The sequence below is a fragment of the Ursus arctos genome, unplaced genomic scaffold, assembly GCF_023065955.2.
Source record: "Ursus arctos isolate Adak ecotype North America unplaced genomic scaffold, UrsArc2.0 scaffold_20, whole genome shotgun sequence".
NCBI classification, from domain to species: domain Eukaryota; kingdom Metazoa; phylum Chordata; class Mammalia; order Carnivora; family Ursidae; genus Ursus; species Ursus arctos.
The window spans coordinates 20,050,146-20,066,180 of NW_026622875.1; the positions used below are offsets into that span (position 1 = coordinate 20,050,146).

Here is a 16,035-nt window from a genome sequence, read left to right on the forward strand (position 1 = left end):
GTTCCTGGACCCAATTTTCAAGCTCCCAAGATTGTTACTCGTGCGTGTAACTGACCTACTGCCTACAGACTGGAAGTTCTCATGACTTCCTCTTTGGGTTCAATGAATTTACTACAGTGGCTCAAAGAACTCAGAGAAATGTTTTACTTACTAGGTCAACGGTTTATTATAAAAGGGTAAGAGATGCATGGGCAGGGTATATGGGCAAAGTCACCTAGCTTTCATGCCCTCTCAAAGTGCACCACTCTCCCCAGATCTCCATATGTTCACGATCCAGAAAGCTCTCTGAACCCTGTCCTTTGGGGTTTTATGGAGGCTTCATTACATAGGCATAATTGATTAAGTCATTGACCATTGGTGATTGAACTCCATGTCTAGACCCTCTCCCTCCCCGGAGGAGGACAGGAGGGGCGAAATGAAATTTCCAGCCCTCAGAATCACAGATTGGTCCTCCTGGCAAGCAGCCCCCATCCTTAGGTAGGGTCCAAAGGCCGCTCATTAACATAACAAAGGATACCTTTGTCGCTTTCATCACTAAGGAAATTCTGAGGTTTTTAGATGCTCTGTGAAAGACCAAATCTATATGTCTTATTATAAATCATAATAACACAAAATGGTAAATCAGAAATGAGATGAAAAATGTTTTTGCTCAAACTCTGACAATGCTGTGAGGAATGCTTTATAAGGAAGAAAGGGAGTAAAAGTGGAAAAAATAACTTGGAGACCAAAAAGGAAAGTGGAAACTCACCCAATTTTTTAGCTTAGAGCAGTGACACTAAATTCAGATGATGTCATAGTTTTTGTCTCACTTTTCACCAGGGTTTATTTCCATATGATTATGGACAGACTTGCAAAAAATGAAAGCAGATTTACCCTGTCAGTAATATCTCTTCTCATGGTAATCTGTCCTCCTGTGCATTCATTCTAGAAATTGCAGTGCTACCATCACTGCACAAATTTATTTTCACTGAGACAACAAAGTTTTTATATCCTAGCTACACTCTGAATTCATACCCAGAGAGTAGCAAACTGACCTGTTTCTACTCTGTGACTTCTTGATATACCTGTATTTCCAGGCAAATTATCCACTTGGCGTTTGTGTTCTTTCTGCTGTTCACCTAGAGCCCAGGTGATGTGCCCTCCGTACTTCATAGGTAGGCTGTTCCAGCCACCATCAGTGTAGGGATGATCCACATCCAAGGTCAGGTTTTCTGGCCTAGGCCAAAAAGAAATTGTTGCAAAGCTCAAAGAAACTGACTATGCAGCTGCTCAAGTTTCATTTCAGTAAAATTGCATCATGCAAATGAGGCATCGTAAAGAATTACTGACAAAAGGAAAAGAAGAATAAATAAGTCTTCATATGCACCTGTATCAGTCAGGAATCTCCAGGGAAACAGAAACAGAACCAGTAGGAGTACACACACGTGCGCGCACACACACACACACACACACACATGCGTAGATATACATACACATACACATACATATACGTAAATTTATTCCAAGGAATTGGCTTTGTGGGCGATGCAAGTGCAGACTCTGTGGGGCAGGCTCTCAGTCTGGAAACGCTCAGGCCCAAGTTGATGCCGCAGTCTTGAGGCAGAGTTCTTTCTCCCTTAAGGAGACCTCAGTTTTGCTCCTGAAGTCACCCAACTGACTGGATGAGGCCCACCCACATTACTGGGATTATCTCCTTAAAGTCAACTGATTGGTGACCCAGATGGTGACCGCACTACTGAGTAACTGGGTAGACTAGTCAACTATTAGGTAAACACATAAAACCAAGCATCACAGTACTCAATTTGGATTCAATTTATGCTGAAATTTGAGATCGTAGAAAGACCCTCTTAATTCACCTTTGGTATCAATAAAACAAGCCACTCTTGCTTGGGTAGTTTTGTTTTCTTTTTTACTTTTTCATAGCATAATTAAGACACATATACATTTCCATAACATTTTCCCAAATACTACAGAATAAAAATAGTAAAAATTAACATTCAATGAATACTGGCCCAAGTACTGTGCTGAGTGCTTCACATTTCTAATTTCATTTTGACGCCACAGCTCTGTGGGAGGTTGGGAGGGGCTAGAGAGTATGTGTGATGCAACCCAGGTGCATTGCTGACGGTGCTGGCCTTTGCTGAAACAACCTGGGCTCCGTTGTTCAAGAGCCTTGCTGGAAGCCTATGGTGCCAAAATTGAGGGTTAATTAAGATTTCATTGTGATTCAACGTGGGCTGCAATTCTGAGTCATGCCCTGCAAAGGAGCAATTGAGAAGGGGAGAGGAGCAAGGAGACTGTGTTACTGACCACCGATGCTTCGCCGGCGAGTACATCACTTCACTTCATTCCCCTAACCACCCTTTTTGTTTTATTTCATTTTACAACCACCCATTTTGAGGTGGAAGAAACAAAGTCTCAGAGAACTTAAAGAACTCTGTAAGTTTCCATTGGTAGAGTCAGTTCCATGATTCAAGCCCAGATCTCTCAATGTAAAGTCAATAAATATACTTAAATGAACTCTATCATTGACAAATCTGTATCCATTATAGTCCTCACTCTACATGTAAAACCCCATCTCGATATGTTCATAAAGTCTAAAGCAATGACTATTATTATGTAGTACAGAGCTCACATCTCAAACACCTGTTGAAGATACATAGGATGATAAAGTTAGGAGTCCTGGTTGGTCACCCTAAGAACACCACCATAAAGGAGTCCCCAGGATTCTGAGTCAGGTCCTCAAATTTTCAAAAATGCCGAAGACTCCAAGAATGGTTTAGGTTCATAGAGATGGCTGCACCTCAGCCAAGCCCAAGGAGGTATGAGTATCCACCAGACACCAAGTTCCTAAATCATGGAATATCCTGTCCCCACCACGAGAAGGTTCAAGTCACAGTCTGGCCTCTCGTGGCCCTCTGTATCCATCTTCTACTCTCACGCCCTGGCTCATCTGCTTCAGCCACCATGGCCTTCCTGAGATACATCAAGCACATCCCTACTTCCAGGCCTTTGCAATGACTCTTCCCTCTGCTTGGGATGCTGTTCCCTCAGACATTCACTTGTCTCTCTCCTTCACCTCTTTCATTCAGATTATCAGTGAGACCTTCCTGGCTCCATATTTAAATGAACAGTTCCAACAAGAGCACTCCCTCAGCCCTCATTTGCTTCATTTTTCACCTTAACGTTTATCACCATTTGACACAGTATGTAGTTTATTTATTTGTTTTAATAGTCTCTTCCAACCAGGATATGTGCTTTCTTAGAACAGGGATGTGGGTCTGTTCTCATTCACTTGTGTGTCCTCAGGGCATAGAACAGTGCCTGGCACATAGTGGATACTCAGTAAATATCATGAACGAATGATGGAGGGATGGATGGAGGGATGGATGCATGCATGAATGAAGCAAGCCAGCCAAGAATATTTTCTGTTCAGGGCACCTTTATCCTAGACATTGATGTAGCAGGAAAATCCAAATAATTATTTGAAGGTTGCTAAGTGAGTTTGAAAACAGAGCAAGGCAGAATGGATAATTTTAGTGTTCTCACCCAGAGTACCATTTGGCATCCAGAGAACATCCACACACCCTCCCCAAGGCTCAGTGTCCCTTTCCCTAGGCAGGGACAGCCTCCCCAGCAGACTTGCATCTCTGTTTCTTCACTGACTTCCTTCCTATGGTTGGTTCGTCCTTCCTTATGTTTAATTAGTACACCTGATCTGCTCCAGGCAAGCCTGGATCAGGCTTAGAAACCATTCTCTGGCTGGGTGACTTTGGATACATCTTATCTCACCAATTGTGTGTTGATTTTATTAGTATACAGAGCTCAAAATTTTAGAGCTGCCTGTCATCCTCACTAACGATCTCTCATAATGAGAAGGTTAGAAGCAGAAATTGATACCCCCTTATTCATATATTAAAGACATCAGATAAAATGATTTGCTTAGATCCACAGTGTTACAGCTGGCATGGGAATCTTAGGTGGCCTGATTCGTAGGTGACGAATGATCCTGTTCAACTGTCTGCCTCCCACAGTCTCTTTCCATTCTATCATTTATCATCTCTCTCCTTAAGAGATGTGTATATATTAGTCCTTAAGCATGTGTATATGTTAGTCTTACAAATGTGAATGACACGGGATAAGAATGACCTTTTCCAAAATAAAAAGGGCAGCCAAAATCATTTTTAGCACTTCCTGTATACCGACATCAACTGAAAATAAGAAGTTATTATGTGGTTGCCAACATTTTACATAAGTGTAAGAAAGCGCAAAGATAACAATGGATTGGCGAGTTGACACAGTCACAGAATTACATAAAGCCACGTGGATGGAGACTTCCTTCCCATCACTGGCTTGGAATGAAGAGTGCACCGAGGTATTACGCAAAATGAAAGGCCCATGGCAGAGATGTGCGGATGCTGCAGCTCTGGAGTTTTCCATTAAAGAGTCTGGCAAGGAAAGTGCCAGAAAGCAGACCCCCTCCTCTACTGAAGTGTGACAGGCTGGGGCTGCCTTCCAGGAAAGTAAACACGAACATGGGGATCATTCAAAATGACACTTGGAACCAAGTATTTAATGGATTTAAATGGAATGGCGTTATAGTCCTAAAAAAAAAAAAAAGGAGGGGAAAAAACCCTTCCCCTCCAAAAACTTGACAGAATTCATTATATCCCACACAGTCAAACTTATTTTAAATCGTAGGTATGAATATTGTGAGCAGCAATTTCCATTTTAAATGATAATCACTGCATTGCAGTTTTACTTATTCTGACTAGCAGAAGCATCCATGAATTATTTATTGAGGTAGGACTGTGGCCTTGTGAATGACTTGACTTTACTTCACAAAAAACTCTCAGAGGAAAAAGGACCGTTAGCTCTATGATCCCTGTTTTATAAATGAAGCAACAGAGCCCAAAGGAGGGAAAAGGCACACCCAAGGTTACCGATGGACTTGGAGCCAGCGTTCCTAATCAACAAGAGCAGGCTGTGTCCAAGGGTTTTGGTTCTGGTGTCCGTCCGCTGAGTTTTGGTAGAATCAATCTATGCACGATGTTATTGTTGTAAGTGTGCGCCTGGCATACAATGGATAGTTTTATATGATGGCTTCTTTGGCGGCTCATCAAAAGCCTCACTAGCTTGGAGACAAGGTGTGTTTCACCTTCAGTAGCAAGAAGGAGGGCTAGCAGGGAGTGTGAGTAAGATATCCTTCAGTCAGTTTTATTTAGTGCCTACTATGTGCCAGTGCCAGGCAATATGCTAGGTTCTGAGGGCCCAGCAGCAAACAGGGTGGATATCGTTGACCCTCATGAAGCCTTGTTCGTTTGCCTCATTAAAATGAGTCATGACCCCCAAACCCCTTCAAACGGCAGGTGGTCTTTAGTGTAGGAAAGAGAGACACTGGCATCACCAGAGATTAACTGGTGGGGGAGAGACTTTCTAGGGAAGCCATAAATTAAAATCATTTATAACCCTCACTTTGCAAACTGTAACCAGATAACTCCCCAAGTAGTTTCAGAAAGCAGATTTCAAAATATCGGAAATGTTAGTAATCAGCTTTCTAAAGTCTCTCTCTGCATGATGACTGCTTCCCCCTGAGAAGCCGGCTGTAGGGAGGAGCCAAGCTCACACTGGACAGCAGTGCAGCCGACACTCCTGTTCAAGGGGATCATCCACTGGCTATTCAGCTTGGCTTTTGGTCATCCTTGTTCCCATAGGTGCCGGTGTAGAAAGATCTCGTAGATAGCCCTTGACATAGGACCTAAGTGAAAAGAAATTAAAATTCACTAAAAGAAAACACTAGCTTCCTGGATCCTTGTGTTCTCACGACTTGTTGGTGAAAACCAGTGTAGGGGAATGTTAAGGGTACCTGTAAACATGGGCTGTCTTTTGTTCAGATCATAACTTGGGTCTTCCATGATTTCTTATTCCATGTAATGGGAATAATGAAGACTATCTTCTCTTTTGACTAAACCTACGAGAAAAGTTGGTGAGTTATTGAAACAGTTTTTTACTAATGCTAACTTTTTCATTTACCTCTCAGAGCCAAACACACGATTAAGACAGTTAAATAGTACAGTTTTCTCAAGACTCTATAACCTAAATATGCTGCAGTATTCCATAACTGGACTAAAACTCTTCTGGAGGCCTGAGAAGTGACTGCAAGTATGACTTGGTAAACCGTTGCCCAAAAATGTTGGATCCCCCACCGTGAATATATAAAGTTGTGGGTCCCGACATGATAACTGAGTTTTCTACAATAATTTTAGGATTCCACAAGAGTTGTGACATCCCTAATTTGTTTTGCCTTTTCTTCTGTAAAAGTTTTAATAATATTCCTATTAAGTGAGAATGTTTTTTCATTTCATCTTTATTTTAAGCAAATGATATGAAAATCAGGATTTATTCAAACAAGAAATCAGAAGGTGACTCCTTTTCTAGAATGGATTCATAAAATACATTCCTTTAAATTCAATTTAAAAAAAAAAAAAACCTATTGAGCACTCTCTCATTGCAAAGTACTGTATTAGATTCTCCTCACTTAGTCATCACGTGTTTATCAAGAGCCTACCATGAGGCAGGTACTGTTCTGGCACGAAGGATACAGCCATTGACAAATTCTCACAAAACATACATTCTACTCTGGGTCTTTTTTTAAATTTCTCATTTACGGTCGTCTTTTCAGGAACATGACTGTGGTGTAAAGAAGGATACACTTAGACATTCCACTATTGGCTTTTATCAAATTGAGGAAAGTCTGTCTCACAAGTTAGTATGTACTGATCTGCTGTTGTAGCCTGTCCACTTACTAGCTGTGTAATTTGGGGAAAGTTATTTACCATTTCTGTGCCTCAGTCTCTGAACTGCAAAATGGGAATAACAGAAGTCCCCGCCTCACAGGTCTGTTTTGGGAATTAAATGAGTTAACACAAAGCACTTAGAAAAAAGCTCAAAAATGTTGGCTTCGTTGTATTATCATTACTACCCGTTGATGTCTACATCTCTTAAATGGAGACATCATGTAATCGGTTTAGTATTCATTGTCATTTATTATCGCTGAGCGACCAAAATATCTATTATTTGGTATGCTTGTGATAATTCTTAGTTGCAACAGCCATATTTTAATATGATAAGAACATCTTCAGTCTCCACATAAACGAACGTTTCCACATAGGTTATAAATCATACATAATTCTTCTTATGTGATCTTGAGTCAATGGATATAGCTGGATGCTAGGCAGTCTTTTTGTGTCCTCCGTTCTGCACATGTGATTGTTTCATTTATGATTTTTCTAAGTTATAGTCCATCATCCCATAGTTATTTTTCTGGAAATTACACCACAGATAGCAATTTTGACTTGATAGAGAAGTGCAGGCAATTTTTCTGTTCCACAATGAAAGCAATACAAGCCTTTGATGATAATTATTCCTCTTGTACCTTCTCGTGATAAAGGAAATCTTTCAATTGCACCTTTCAGGTGAAGCTGTGGTGTTTTGTCATTAGCAGTAAGATGTTATATTTGAAGATTTCTAGGTCAGCATTGAATCGTTTTATTTGGAAAAAGAAAAGAAGGAAAAAAATGTGAAGACTGACAAAAATATATGTATTACCTTAACGTTGCCAGTTTTGAATTTAGTTTTAATATTTCTTCCCTATGAGAAAAAGAGTATTTTACTTAAATTTTCTTCCACGGTTACTTGGCCACTCCTTCTCAACTGTTTACAGGCTGCCAACAAATTCATGAGCTACCAGAGACATATTATTAGCATGAGCCATTGCTACCAGCCCCACATATTATCACCTGACAAGGAGACTGGTCTATCCCGGGACCATACCATTCAGCCCTTGTCTGCATGAGAAGCTGTGTTAGACACAACACAAAACGTGTGGACAGACATGGCCCTGCCTAATTAAAAGTTCACTTCACCAGGTGAATGGTGATGACAGATTCTCAGTGTATCTCAAACCAACTCATAAAAGTGGGCAAACAGAGAAGTATGGTTCATAGAGGAAGAGATTGTTGACGAAATAAGTACCGTTCTTTTAGTCATGTGGCAAAGAGTCCATGGAGGAATTGGGAGTTCCTAACATGAAAGTAAACAATGGGAAGGGAGGAAGAGCGCTCTGAGCAGAGGGAATACCATGGAGATCCCATGACAAGTGAGGCATGAATAGCTGAAAGGAGCCTGAATGAGTCTGCCTGCAAGACACAGAATTAGAAGAAGATGAGAATGGAGGAAGTCTCCAGAGAACAGTGCAGTCAGCCTTTGAAGCCAAGGATGACACTCTTCTTCTCCACCCCTAGTATTATCAGAATTCTGTCTTGTTGGTATGAATTTCATACTTTTGTTTGGTAACTGAGGTAGTCGAAGGTAGAGCAATGTGTCATGGGCTGAAGGGCCTCTAAAGGTTCCTTTCTCTCACAAATCTGATTCATCTGTGTGCCTGTCATTTATCAGGTACCTGCACGTTTAATGCTTCCAGAACTGGATTTAGTTTTAATATTTATTCGCCTGGGGAAAAAAAATAAGTGTTTTGTGTAAATATTCTTCACTTGTTTTAACTGAATTTAGTTTTAATTCTTCTTCCCTAAGAAAAAATATAACTCTGTCTTCAAGCTTCTTTTGAAGTCACAAAATAAGAAATGGTAAGATAAGTAAGAAATACTGGCTGTCCTCAAGATGCCAGCATCCTAATGAGGTGGAGACAGCAGCCAGCTATGCAGTAAGAACTATATGCAAGTCATGAACAAAGTGTTATGGAAGCCAGAGGCTGGTGTAGCCAACTAACCAGCTGTGGAGAATCAGGGAAACCACACAGAAGTAACTTTGGAACTGGGTGGGGAAAAAAGTAAGACTCTGTAAGGAGTGGGGCTGAGGATGTGAGGGACTTGCTGGCAATGGAAGCAGCTCAGGCAAAGGCACAAATAGGGCGTGAGGTGTTTGGAAAATGGTGAGAGTGTCAGTGTGACTTGATCAGTGGGAAGTGAAACCGGAGCGTTATCGTGTGGACAAATGGATTGTGTCTTATCGACTGCAGGAAGCCAGTGCAGCGCCTTAAGCACGGAGTCCCACAGTCCAATCTGTTACAATGAAGAGAACCCGTGGCCGTGTGGAAGGTGGTGTGATGGGGAGAGCGAAAACCTTAAAATGATTCTGGTTAGTTGCCTCCGAAGACACCCACCAGTTTCCCATGTAGATAAAAATGAGGACAGCAACATTTTCATTCTTCTTTGAAAGATACTTTGGAAAATATGAATGTATCATTTCAGTACGAGATTGGTTCTTAAATTTCACTAAAGAAAACGATCCAGTGGTGTAATCATTAGGGTCTACCAAAATGTTTTCTAGTTTACCTTTTTTTTAATTATTAACATGCTATTTATTTGTACTTAAAGGGAAATAATAGACTGATTTCCTCTAACAAAGGCAAAAAACAAACAATCAAACAGGACTTAAATATGAGAAAGAGAAGTAAAGCAGGCAAAAAAAAAAAAAAAGTCATTTTGGAACACCAACTTCGATTTTCCTACTTGGGGTACGATGCTGAGTAGTTGGCAGCCAGCAGAAAAGCCGGTCAGGGGATTCTGCTCTTGAGCAGCCAAGTGGCTCACCCAAATAACCATTTCAGTTGTTTGTTTATCCTCCAGAAGACCCAAGGGGTTTAACTTGGACGCTTACGAAACAGGCAGTCTCCGCATTCTGCACTAGGTCCCGCAGCGTACCCTTTGTCAGCACCTCCAGCCCACTTTAGGCCGGGTCTGCACAATTTCCTTATTCAAATTGCTCACTGGTCATCAAAAAGGGAAATTAAAGAAGCCAAGGCAATCCAGATTTTAAATGAAATTGCAAGAAAAAAAAAATACACTTCCCCTGCGGTAGGCGCAGGAAGTTATGCTCAGGCTTGCTGTCCCACATGAAGACTGCCTCACCCCTCGATACCTCACTTTTTCTCCGTGGTTAGCCATCGGGCCACCCTGTCTTTCTTCAAGATGGGCCTGTGCTGGGTACTGTTAAGGTGACCAACTTTAGCCTGTTTTCCTGTTTTGGCACTGAAAGTCCTGCCTCCTGTGGAGCCCCTGAGAAACCCCTCAGTCCTGGGCACAGTGGGACAGTTGGTCACCCCAGTACTTTGCCCCTGGATTATAAGAATTATCTCCACACTGCAGTGGTAATAAGATCCAGGAATGCTACACCTTAAAGAGGTTTCTGGAAGCATTTTGCATTTTCTATCAAATTCTTACAGTAATTTTTTAAAAAGATTTCATTTATTTATTTGAGAGAGAGAGAGTGAGCAAGAGAGAGTGAATGAGAGAGCACAAACGGGGTGGGAGAGGCAGAAGGACAAGCAGACTCCCCACTGAGCAGGGAGCCCGACATGGGGCTCAATCCCAGGACCCTGAGATCATGAGCTGAGCCAAGTTAGATGCTTAACCAACTGAGCCACCCAGGGCCCCTCAGTAATTTCTTTTTATTGTGGTAAAATATACAATACATAAAATGTACCATTTACCATTTTTTACTTATTTATAAATAAATAATTTTTTATTATTTTCATTTTTAAACATTTTTTATTATTTATTATTTTTAATTTTTTTAATTGAAGTATAATTAACATACCATGTTAAATTAGTTTCAGGTGTCTAATATAATGAATCAACAATTCTATACACTCCTCAGTGTTCATCACCATAAGTGTGCTCTTGAGCCCCTTTATTTATGTCACCCATCCTCCCACCCACCTCCCCTCCAGCAACCACCAGTTTGTTCTATTTAAGAGTCTGTTTTTTGTTTGTCTCTAAATGTTTCCTAGGTTTGTTTTTTTTTTAAGATTTTATTTATTTGTCAGAGAGAGAGAGAGCACAAACAGGGGGAGCAGCAGGCAGAGAGAGAAGCAGACTCTCCGCTCAGCAAGGAGCCGGATGCAGGACTCAATCCCAGGACCCTGCGATCATGACCTGAGCCAAAGGCAGACCCTTAACCGACGGAGCCACCCTCTGGTGGCTCAGTTTCTCAGTTTAAAAAGCCAACTCAGTCTTTCAGCTCAGCTTCTTATATTTCAGTTACCAATACATGGTCAGAAATGGGAGAATTTCTGGCAGAGGTTTTAACTAATCTAACAGAAATGTTGAATCCAAATTCATCTTCAAAGAAAAGTCCGCTTTTCATTCCTAACCTGACGCACTAGAATGCCACCAGCCCTCGGCCCACACTCAGCTTTTTGGGATAGCCACTTGCCAGTGGCAGCTGATGCTATGGGCTTTTAAATGTAGCGGAAGAAGCACAGGAGAGCTAACCTTTTTCCGAAGGAAACAGATACATCCTCAAACTATTGCTTTTCACATCCCTTGAAACCATTTCCTTGGAATTTCTTGAAATCCACCAGTGTGTCGGATTTCACTGACCTGTTGCCTATAAACATGGCCAGAGCTGATTTCCAGCTTGTATATACAGGCTGCTAACCAACTCTAACTCTAATCTTTTATTATGTGGTTAATGGCTGGAACAGGAAAGACCGTAACTGCTTCTCCCTTTCCTCACTGCTCCTCCCCAGCAACGGAAAACACCTCTTCCCACATCCTGCCCTAGTGTCTAGTGCTTGGATTGCAGGTGCCAAAACGTTTGCCCTTCTGTCCCCTGCTTCACATAGACACAGGTCATGCTTGGAGTTCCCAAAAGCAGCGTGCTAGCGTCAGTCAGGAGAAATGACTGCCCCAGGCTGGCTGCGTGCACTGAAGACTCTGGGTGCTGAAGGAAGAGAGGACCACACTCAGAAGCAGGTACCCACATCTGAAGAACTCCAGCAACATAAGCTCAGAAGCCTGGACTTTAGCTTGACCAATTTTTTTCTGTTTTGGGGGTTTTGTTTTGTTTTGTTTTGTTTTTAATTCTTAGTTTGAAGTCCTCAGGCCTTCTCTGAACTAAAATGTTCAGAAGATGAACATTATGATAATTGGTAATTGTACAAGCACTTTGCAAACATCAAGTGTTTCATAAAGTTGAAATGATACTAAATTCAGTGACAGGTTTATAAGCCTGAAGGCCCTCAGACTCACTATGCAGATATAAACAAAGAATTTTATTACACTTTTATTATTTTTAAATTCTAGCTGCTTTCCTGCTATATTCAAGATTATGATGAGCATATAAGTCTCCTCTCAGTCTACAGAAATGCCTTATTGAGAAATCTTCCTCCCTAGGTATCTGGCACCTACAAATCCCATTCCTTTGAAGACGACCCACTGTGAAATGGATATACCCCATACCTCCATCAATTAGCACACGAAGAATCCCTATCCCTTAAATTGCTAGAAACTTAAAATCTTCCAAATTCAATCAGGAAGATATAGAAAAATTTGAATATAACGATTACTAGTAACAAAAGTGAATCAGTAATCAAAAAACTCCCAACAAACAAGAGTCCAGGACCAATGGCTTCATAGGTGAATTCTACCAAACATTTAAAGAAGAATCAATACCCATTCTTCTCAAACTATTCCAAAAAAATAGAAGAGGAAGGAAAGCTTCCAAGTGCATTTTATGGGACCAGCATTGCCCTGATACCAAAACCAGATAAAGACACCACAAAAAACAAAAACAAAAACAAACTACAGGCCAATATCCCTGATGAACATAGATGCAAAAATCCTCACCAAATATTAGCAAATCAAATCCAACAATACATTTAAAGAATTGTTTGCCATGATTAAGTGGTATTTTTTCTAAGGATGTAAGGGTGGTTCAGTATTTGCAAATCAGTCAATATGATACATCACAGTAACAAGAGGAAGGATAAAAACCATACAATCTTCTCAGTAGATGCAGAAAAAGCATTTGACAAAATACAATATCTATCCATGATAGAAACTCTCAACAAAGTGGGTTTAGAAGAAACATACCTCAATATAATAAATGCTATGTATGGAAACCCCACAGCTAACATCATACTCAATGGTGAAAACCCGAAGGCATTTCCTCTAGCATAAGGAATGAAACAAGGATGTCCACTCTCACCACTTGACTTGAATAACTATGTTACTCACCATAGTACTGGAAGTCCTAGCTGCAGCAACCAGACAAGAACAGAAATAAAAGCATCCAAATTGGTCAGAAGAAGTAAAACTGTCACTATTTGCAGGTGACATGATACTATATATAGAAAACTCTAAACACTGAAAAAGTATTAGAACTAATGAAGAATTCAGTAAAGTTGTAGGATACAGATATACGGAAATGTGTTGTGTTTGTACACACTAATAATGAAGTAACTGAAAGAGAAATTAAGAAAACAGTTCCATTTACAGTTACACCAAAAGGAATAAAATATCTAAAAATATATTTAACTGAGGAGGTGAAATACCTATATTCTGAAAACTTTAAGGCAATGATGATAAAAATTGAAGATGACACAAACAAATGGATGCACTATGCTCATGGATCAGAGGAATTAATATTGTTAAAAATGTCCATACAACCCAAAGCAATCTACAGATTCAAAGCAATCCCTATCAAAATGCCAATAGCATTTTTCATAGAACTAAAACAAAGAATCCTAAAATTTGTATGGAACCACAAAAGACCTTAAATAGCCAAAACAATCTTGAGAAAGATGAACAGAGCCAAGGTATCATAATCCAAGATTTCAAGATATTCTACAAAGCTATAGTAATCAAAATAGCGTGGTACTGGCACAAAAATAGGCACATAGGTCAATGGAACAGGATAGAGATCCCAGAAATAAACCCATGCCTGTATGGTCAATGAATTTATAACAAAGAAGGTAAGAATATACAGTGGAGAAAAGACCACTTCTTCAATAAATGGTGTTGGGAAAACAGGACAGCTACATGCAAAAGAATGAAACTAGACCATTTTTTATGCCATACACAAAAATAAACAAAATGAATTAAAGCCTTAAATGTGAAACTTGAAACCCTAAAACTCCTGAAAGAAAACATAGGCAGTAATCTCTTGGATATTTGCCTTTGCAATATATTTATGGGATGTCTCCTCAGGCAAAGGAAACAAAAGCAAAAATAAACTACCTCAAAATGAAAAGATTTTGCACAGTGAAGGAAACTATCAACAAAACAAAAAGGCAACCTACTGAATGGAAGAAAATATTTGCAAATGACATATCCAACAAGGGGTTAATATTCAAAATATATAGAGAACTTACACAACTCAGCACCAAAAAAAAATCTAATTTAAGAATAAGCAGAGGACCCAAATAGGCATTTTTCCAAAGAAGACATCCAGATGGCCAACAGACACATGAAAAAAATGCTCAACACCACTGATCATCAGGGAAATGCAAATCAAAACCACAATGAGATATCACCTCATACCTGTCAGAATGTCTAGAATCAAAAAGATTAGAAATAACAAGTATTGGCCAGGATGTGAAGGAAAGGGGTCCTCATGCACTGTTGGTGGGAATATATATTAGCGCAACCACAGTGGAAAACAATATACAGGCTCCTCAAAAAATTAAAAATAGAAATTCCATATGACCCAGTAATTCCACTACTGGTTATTTACCCAAAGAGAAGAAAAACACTAATTTGAAAGGATACATGCACTCCTATGTTTATTGCAGCATAATTTACAGTAGCCAAGATATGGAAGCAACCCAAGTGTCCATCCGTAGCTGAATGGATAAAGAAGATGTATATATACACAGTGGAATATTACTCAGCCATAAAAAAGAATGAGATTTTTTCCATTTGTGACAACATAGGTGGACCTAGAGGTTATTATGCTAAGTGAAATAAGTTAGAGAAAGATGAATACTGCATGATTTCACTTACATGTGGAATCTAAAAAACAAAGAAAATAAACAAACAAAAAACCCCAGATTCTTAAATACAGAGAACAAACTGGTGGTTGTCAGAAGGGAGGTGGGTGATGAGAAGAATAAAATAGGCTAAAGGGTATTAAGAGGTACAAACTTCTAGTTATAAAAGAAATAAGCCACAGAGGTAAAAAGTACCATACAAGGAATATAGTCAATAATATGGTAATAATATTGTATGGTGACTACCTTTATTGTGATGAGCATTGAGTAATATATAGAATTGTTGAATCACTATGCCATATACCTGAAATTTATATAAAATTATATATCAACTATACTTCAATTTTTAAAAATCCCTAATCTTGCATAATCTTCCTTATATGTGAAATCTAAAAAATCCAAGCTCATAGAAGTAGGAAGTATGGTGGGTTACCAGAGGCTGGGGTTCAGGGAAAATGGGAAGACGTTGGGCAAAGGGTATAAAGTTTCAGTTATGCAGTATGATTAAATTCTAGAGATCTAATGTACAGCATGGTGACTACAATTAACAAGACCACTTTATATACTTAAAATGTGCTAAGATAGTAGACCTTATGTATTCTCACCACACACACACACACACACACACACACAAATGGTAACTGTGAGGTGATGGATTTGTTAATTAGCTTAATTGTGGTAGTCATTTCACGATGTATTTGTACATCAGAACTTCACATTGTACACCTTCACTTTATACAATTTTTATTTGTCAATTATACCTCAGTAAAGCTGGAAAAAAAATAATAATCCCTATCCTTGACCTTCCAGCAAGTAGAAGCTTGTGCTCTTCAGCTGAGGCCCTTCCTTCCTGCTCTAGCCATTGTCAGAGCAGTTTGTGTTCCTGTTAGGAATTACAGATTAAGTCCCTGATGAACATAGCTCTCTCAGTCTTTTGCAAATCTTTGAAAATGTTGTCTAGGCCATTTAGAAGAGACAGATTAGATTCAAACCAGAGTTTTCCAAACTGCTGATCAGAACTCACTAATGGATCTCAAAATCAATTTAGTGGGTCCTAACCAGCACTTTTTAATAGATAAAAGTAGACTAGAGAAAATACAAGTTTGCATTTCAAAATTGAAGTAAATACTGTTTCACGAAACTTGTTGGGGGGGCCTGCACACTGGTTTGTGCTAGATAACGTGTTTCTTAACAGGAGTCATGATCAAAAAGCTCAAATACTTGATCTGTGCTGGCCTCAA

General features: G+C 39.7%; 1 protein-coding gene and 1 long non-coding RNA gene across 3 annotated transcripts in view; both read left to right on the top strand.

Moving 5' to 3' along the window:
- SLC9A9 (solute carrier family 9 member A9) overlaps positions 1-16,035 on the top strand; it is a 549,652-nt gene that overhangs the window by 438,064 nt on the left and 95,553 nt on the right. The window lies entirely within an intron of this gene.
- LOC130544407 (uncharacterized) overlaps positions 1-16,035 on the top strand; it is a 32,027-nt gene that overhangs the window by 1,511 nt on the left and 14,481 nt on the right. Inside the window, exon 2 of the long non-coding RNA XR_008960659.1 lies at positions 1-16,035. This exon is cut by the window's right edge and continues 14,481 nt beyond it. This is a non-coding gene — a long non-coding RNA (uncharacterized LOC130544407).